The sequence below is a fragment of the Stegodyphus dumicola genome, chromosome X1 (genome assembly GCF_044657685.1).
Source record: "Stegodyphus dumicola isolate Sdum_Otavi_A_Nest chromosome X1, ASM4465768v1".
In the NCBI taxonomy this organism is placed as follows: domain Eukaryota; kingdom Metazoa; phylum Arthropoda; class Arachnida; order Araneae; family Eresidae; genus Stegodyphus; species Stegodyphus dumicola.
The window spans coordinates 7,008,079-7,015,460 of record NC_140780.1 but is presented as its reverse complement, the minus strand read 5'-3'; the positions used below and the strand labels follow the sequence as shown (position 1 = coordinate 7,015,460).

The following is a 7,382-nucleotide window of genomic DNA, read 5'->3' as shown; positions in this document are numbered from 1 at the left end:
AGCTAAATGACAGTGCAATTGCTGCTAATTTCATTAACATACAAGTAATCCAATCCCATTATTGCTGTTTTATATGCTTATATATTTTCTGTAAAAATGCGTTTCTTTGCGGTTCTAAAAGCGGGCTGTAAATATAAATGTTTGGGAAACACAGCTTTAGGGCCCGATTCATGACATTTTTAACCACAGCGTTAAGTGATTTTTACGGAATCACGTGGTACTCTGACATCACAAGAAGTTAAATCGCAAGTATTGGTATTCTCATCAAAGCTAGCGTTAAATTTGACCGTTAAATTGATGAGACGGCTGTTAAAGTAAGGACAGGTCTGACCCTTCGTGTTAAATAAACAGATGATTATATTTCCGGCAATAAACATGGCGGAAGGTTTTGCGTCAGTTTTAGCTGAAGCGTGTCATCGAAGCAATGCGTTCGATTTACATACAATATAGACAATGGATAATTAATTATTGTCAAGATTAATAAATTCCGGGCCCAGGAGAGTGTTGTTGGTGAGGTAAGTTCAGCTTCGTATTTTTTCATAGAATGTTAGAAAAATTACTCTTCGTATTTCTTCAGAATGTGTATTTTTATTTCACTGTCACTTATTGACGATCAACTGATTGTATAAATACAAAATGAATTGCGGAATGTGCATGTGTTTGTGCAGTAAAATTATCGCCAATACTGTTTGTGATGTTTCTTTTATTATCGCATAGTTTATGCTGTTTGTAAAATTGTATCCTACATTTCATGTAAACTTTGTGCTGAGTTATCACATGAAATTCAGTAATTATATTTCATGCATACATTATTCTTGATAAAGAACTATATCAGTATCTCATGTTGCCAGCCATAAAATTTTGTACACATGTCATTCTGATAAATGTTGTATGTGTGTAAAAATATCTACCTGCTGTATATTTAAGTGATGCATTTAATAAGCTTGTTTTTTTGCCTGACTTTAAATGCATGCAGTGTTTTACAGTGCTGTAGGATAGTGCTTTATAGCTGTATGAAGAATTAAGTTCATCGAAGCTCTCTTGTCTAGATAATCCACGTCAAAAGTTATGAAAAATAATGACACGATAATGTACACGAGTCCATTCCATTTTTTTGCCAGAGATGAATTTTCAATTTACTGTAAACAACACAAATCACGCAAAAATGGCAAAACATTCTGAAGAAGTTATAGTTAAAAATATCAATCTTTCGATTGGAATTGTCTGCGCTTAACAATACTTACTATTGCCAAGGCCAGAAAAAGAAATAGCAACCTTCGTACGAAGAAACATTGAAAAATGCAAATTTGGAAACTTCAGTATGAATGGTACTTACGACAATCTCCCTTTCTTTTCATTCTGAAGGAACTGCCAGATGGTGATGTCTATGATCATGAGAGGACTCTCAATGAGATGTACAGCACCATTCTTGACAGGGATGTTTGGTTTCAGTATCTTTGCCATCACCACTCCTTTCTTGTGCCTGTATTCACTGTGGGTGGTGCTACTCTGAGCATATACTGGAAGTAAAAGGTAGACGTACAGGAGACAGCAATTATTTACGGAAATGGTGAAGCAGGTGTTGTTTTCATATACTACCTATCCCAAAACACTACCACCCCACTATGATCTCTAGAACTCGCAAAAAATAAATCCTTCATTCATTCCACACTATCAGCCCTAAAACAGCCAGGGACTCATTTAGAATTCAATCCACGTACTTTATTGGTACATATTATCACGCAGATATATATTTAGCATTATATACATGATATTATTACATTATAATCTGGCTGAAAATTTGCTTGCATTAATTTATATACTGAAATCTAACGTGAAATGTCAGAAGCATAAGTAACACAAAAGCCTACAATTTGACGGTTTGAAATCTTTGAAAGCACACACAGATTTGCATTTCTACAATGTGAAACTTGTAACTGAGAAACGCACATTGATTTTTTTTTTTTTTTTAATTATGAGAATTCTTTAATCGCACAGATTTGTATATTAGAAAGAAAGAATATTATGGTGCTCAAAAGCAGGCGAAGTGCGAAAAAATTAATAACTTGTTAACTGAAAAAGCTCCATTTTTAGGTACCAGTCGGCAAAGAACTATAGTCTTTTCCAGTGCACTGCCTTATAAGTTCAACTGGTTCCCACGTCCAGCTACCAACTGGAAGATTCGCCGTTCGAATCCCACTCAGTTTATTTCTTATGTTTATTGTTCTAAAATATTTCGTTGATGATATAACGCTAACAGCAGCTCCTCATTCCATGAATTAATATAAAATTGCCAAAAATCATGAATAACCTTATATTTCAGAACACAAGGATAAATTAGCAAACAAAAGAACTCGGTAAAATGCATCCTGTAAGGTATATAACATACAGTAATTTAATTAAAATTCAGAAGGCTGCTGTCAAGATACAAGGAAATTTAGATTTTATAAGATGAAGGGCACATTTCTGAAGTCGCACATTTGAGAACATGAAACGCGTGACTTATGGTTGGAGATATAGAAAAGTCTGTTTCTTTGAATTCGGCGATTCTGAACACGGTTTTGACTTGAATCAGAGAACTTATCATGGAGATCTAATCATAAAAAATAGTTCTGGTTTTTTTTTCGGGGGGGGAGGGTCTAGATGCAGTGGATTGTTGCCACATTATCAATACCTAAGTAAAAAGTATTTATAAGTCTTGGACATTTTTCTCAAATTCACATTTTAAATACCTTACGCCGCAGTACAAAAGAAAATTTCTATGCAGCTTCTCTTTGTGCAGTCATGCTAAATAGTTAATTGGCTGTACGTTTACAGAAAATCAATATTGGTTACATTAAGAATATCTAATTCTTTTTTCTTTTTTTTGGGGGGGGGACTCGGTTTTTGACTTGAATCAAATAACTTATCATGAAGATCTAATCATAAAAAATAGCCTGTTAATAATGTTTTTTGGCCTGGATGCAAATTAAATACAGTGGACTGTTACCACGTTATCGATATACAACTAAAAAGTATTTTGAAGTCTTGGACATTTGCCTCAAATTCATAATTTGAATACAGTGGCGTAGCTAAGGTGGGGCAAGGGGGGACATGTGTTTCCGGGCGCAGCACCCAAGGGGCGCCAAATTGATGCTACGGAATTTTTTAATGAAATGTTTTCCATTCTTGGCACACAGAAAGGGGCACAAATTCTTCAGTTGTCCCTGGGCATTGGAAACTCTGGCTATGCCCCTGTTTGAATACCTTACACTGCAGTATGAAAGAAAACTTGGTTGATCTTTACAATATGGTAACTGGTAGTTTGGCGACATTTTGGAGGCGATAAAGGTTACTACCTGGGACTTTGGTAATAATGTGAGCAGTACTCAGTTCCGATTACGCATTATTTTGTGCGAGGGAAATGAGAGATCATGGGATATGTCATGTGATATTAATGGACGAATTACGGTTCTTTAATCGGAAAAGGGGGGGAAATCGGGAAAAAATCTGGAAATTTTGTATTTGGCTTTATTCTGTGTTGTGTGAAACAGTGTTCTTGAATTTTTGGATCCCATGGCCGTAACTAAAGTGAATTCGAAATGGGTATTTATGTATGTATTAATTTAATGTATGTGCTCATTTATATTTTAAGTAGTGTTTTTGAATTTAATTATATTTTAATTAAATGATAGTTATTTTGTGAATTTTATGTTTGTAGGAATTTGGTATACGTTTTAGTTGAAGTAAACGTGCATGGAAATAATTTAAATATCTGACACTAAGTATTTGTAATGGTTGCGGTATGAATTCGTTGGTGATGTGTATAATGTAATAGATGATTTAGAGGTAAAAGTTTTTGGATATTTTATTTATTTTATATGTGGAAATGTTCATATTTGGAAAGGGTAAATACTTTTTCGCGATCAGGTAATTTCATATATGTTCTTTTTACCGGGTTTAAAGATTGAGAAAATTGTCATGTATTTTTGTGAAATTTTTCTAATTTATGAGAAAAAAGCAGTGTACATGGATATAGTGAAGAGTGTGCGCAATGCCATTTTTGTGCAATTCTGGGATGTTTTTTTAAGTAAAAATAAGTCGGCGTGTACATGGTTTAGTGATATTTTAATTAAATGATAGTTATTTTGTGAATTTTGTTTGTAGGAATTTGGTATACGTTTAAGTTGAAGTAAACGTGCATGGAAATAATTTAAATATTTGATACTAAGTATTTGTAATGCTTGCGGTATGAATTCGTTGGTGACGTGTATATGTAATAGATGATTTAAAGGTAAAAGTTTTTGGATATTTTTTTTATATATGTGGAAATGTTGACATTTGGAAAGGGTAAATACTTTTTCGCGATCAGGTAATTTCATATATGTTCTTTTTACCGGGTTTAAAGATTGAGAAAATTGTCATGTATTTTCGTGAAATTTTTCTAATTTATGAGAAAAAAGCAGTGTACATGGATGTAGTGAAGAGTGTGAGCAATGCCATTTTTGTGCAATTCTGGGATGTTTTTTAAGTAAAAATAAGTCGGCGTGTACATGGTTTATGTGTATGTGTTATTTTGAAAAACGCGTAAGGAGTATGGTATTGTGCACTTTTTCCCAATTTTGCAGTGAATATTTGTCATGATTAAGCAGTTTTGTTAGATAAAATTTCTAGCATAAGTGTAATTCGGCTAGTAGATTGTTGGAAGAAGTGTTCAGTAGATAAAAAGAAAAGAAACATGTCTTTACTTCGTGAAGACAAAATGGCGGCGGGAAAAAAAATAGAGGGTTGTTGTAAAAGAGTTGGTCGCCAAATTTTCGCCAAAAAAACGCCAAGTTACCATAATGTAAAGATCAAATGAAAACTTCTACGCAGCTTTTCTTTGTGCAGTCAGGCTAAATGCATTTGGAATGAACTCTAGACCAGGATTTCTTAAACTTTTTTCGGTCACGACCCCTTTTATCAACGAGATTCTTTCGCGACCCTCAGGACCCCATAATATTTACGAAAATTTTCTGGGACCCCATAAGCATTGCGCAAATCCGACACACGCGTGTGTGAAACTGTCAATTTTTTCACTTGTGCTGTAATATAATATTGCAGTTTGGGTCATTAACTTTAATTTCTAATTTTAAGATATAGAACAATGTGAAAATTTTAAACAAGTAACAGACGAAATGACAGCGTCATGTAAAATGAATGTTTCTATTATAAAAAGAATGTGTCGACACTTTTTTTTTTCCTTTGTCTGTATTGTCTTATATTTATCTCTTTCAGATATATTGTGTGAAAATATTTTGTAATTTTAAGATTGTTAGAAGTATGTAGGGTTTATATTTATTTTAACTAACATTTATTTTAAGTTTAAACTATCTTTCCTGTCAAGCCTTACTTTCCCCTGGAACTGCCAATGCCAGAGTATGTAAATTTTAGTAGAACGCGCAAGGATTCAAATTATCAGCGGAAGTATTCTGATGTAAATAGAAAGGAAACGAGTTCGAGGTGTGATATTCTTACTTCACGAGCGCGGAGGTAGTTGGCCAGAAATTGAAGAACCCCGCGTTTCGGCCTGTGTGCTTGCCTGGAAGTAGTGTTAATCGTTCAAGTGATCTTCAAGTTTGCTGAATTAGCAGCGGTATTGTAAAACGCGGTGAGTTAGTAACTTTTAGAGAGCCTCGTAGTTAGAGTCTTGTCTTTAGTTTCTTTTCAGGTTATTATTTTTATTTGACCGCCGAGTTGGCGCAGTTTGTGAGCGTCAAGAGCACGCACTTGTAATTTATTACGTTGAATAAAAAGGGACTTAAACCCTTAACAAGACTCTGTCTTTTATCCAGTTTTCACAGTCACCTCTTGGTTGCGTGCAAGTTGGAGGCACGCAACGCTACAAGTTAAAGAAATATCAAAACTGCTAAATTTTTTGGCGACCTACAGTTTAAGAAACGCTGCTCTAAACAGTATTTCATAACCCTAGATGGCAGCCAGGCTGATCCGAGGTAGTGCGCCTGCACGAGCTGAACAGCTCGACACTGGGTCTCTAAGAGAGACATTGGAGCTACAGTGTGGAGATATTCTTCTGTGAAGGTTAGGTCCATTGTGGCCCGCTTTTGACTTCTCCTCATATGTCACCAACTCGGAAATCTATTAATGTTTCTAAAGGCGTTCAAATTAAAATCAATAAAAGTTTATTGTTGTCTGCAAATTATTATGCAACACAGTTTTACTGTGCATGCTGTATGACTTCCGATGAACTTCAAACATAGTGGCGCAAAGCACTGAAAGCACACACAGATATAATTTCTACATATAACAAAAGAAACAGCGAGATATAATTTCTACATATAATAAAAGAAAGAGTCTGTCTTTGTGTTTGTGTGTGTCTTTCGTTCGCGCGCTGCGCGTAAGCTAATAGACCCACGGCTACGAAATTTGGTACATAGGTGCATTTAGACAAGAGCCAGTGCACCTCGAAGCAATTTTTTTAAAATTCAAATTCGAATTTTTTTAATTTTATGTTTTGTGACGAAAATCGCATCATTTTGAGAGATAATGGGCTTCAGGAAAGCGAGATTTTACTCTACACACTCAATTTTCACATCGTCATCAATGATAATATTTTGTATTTTAAAAATATTCTGAAATTCTGAATGAAATATTTCTTTTATGGTTTATTACTTTTGTTTCCAAGATGTTCTTGAAAATTTGTTTTTAGAATGGTGTTTTTGAGCACTTTCTAAAAAAAAAATATATATATATATAAATCTATAAGATCTATAACTCTTTTAATGTTAATATATTGCGAGTTTGATCTGTTATGTCACTAATTCTGTGTGTGAATTAAGATAGTTTAATATATATCACCTGCTTCAAAACTAAAAGTAAAGTTTATTTTGTTTATTTGTCATTTAAAATTACCTGCTTCTTGTCTTTTCGTGCCATCTTTTTACCAGCGCTGAAATTATTTACTCTTCTCGAAGAGCATTATCCCTTTTATTCTGTGTATCCCTAATAACTGTCTAATTTTTTTCTTTCATTGTTCATGTTGTACCTATACATTAAAAACCTCCTTCGCTTACTGTACTTCTCTCGTATTAGAAAAATCATTTGCTTTTCTATCGACTGCAGTCATGATTTTAATAACAATGTAGCACGTTGCTGGAATTGAAATCATACCTTTGAAGTTTTATATATTAAGAAACAATATTATATATTTCTGTTCGTGTGTAATTATTCTTTAATTTCAAAGTAGTTAAAATCTAATGATACCTTCCCCCCTTGGCCTCTTCTAGTGTAATTTGTCATCATTTCTGTGCACTCTTGGATTGCAGAACATGATATCATGAAAGAAAAAGAACGAGGATGAAAAGAATGGAGAAATATTGCAGAGCGAAAAGCATCTGTGGCTG

General features: G+C 34.1%; 1 long non-coding RNA gene across 2 annotated transcripts in view; it reads left to right on the top strand.

Annotated features, from left to right (window-relative positions):
* The first annotated feature begins 5,999 nt into the window (after positions 1-5,999).
* Positions 6,000-7,382, top strand: part of LOC146993069 (uncharacterized) — a 129,091-nt gene continuing 127,708 nt past the window's right edge. For both annotated transcript variants that reach the window (XR_015038474.1, XR_015038472.1), the window contains exons 1-2: positions 6,000-6,060; positions 7,266-7,382. This is a non-coding gene — a long non-coding RNA (uncharacterized LOC146993069). The remainder of the gene's footprint in view (positions 6,061-7,265) is intronic.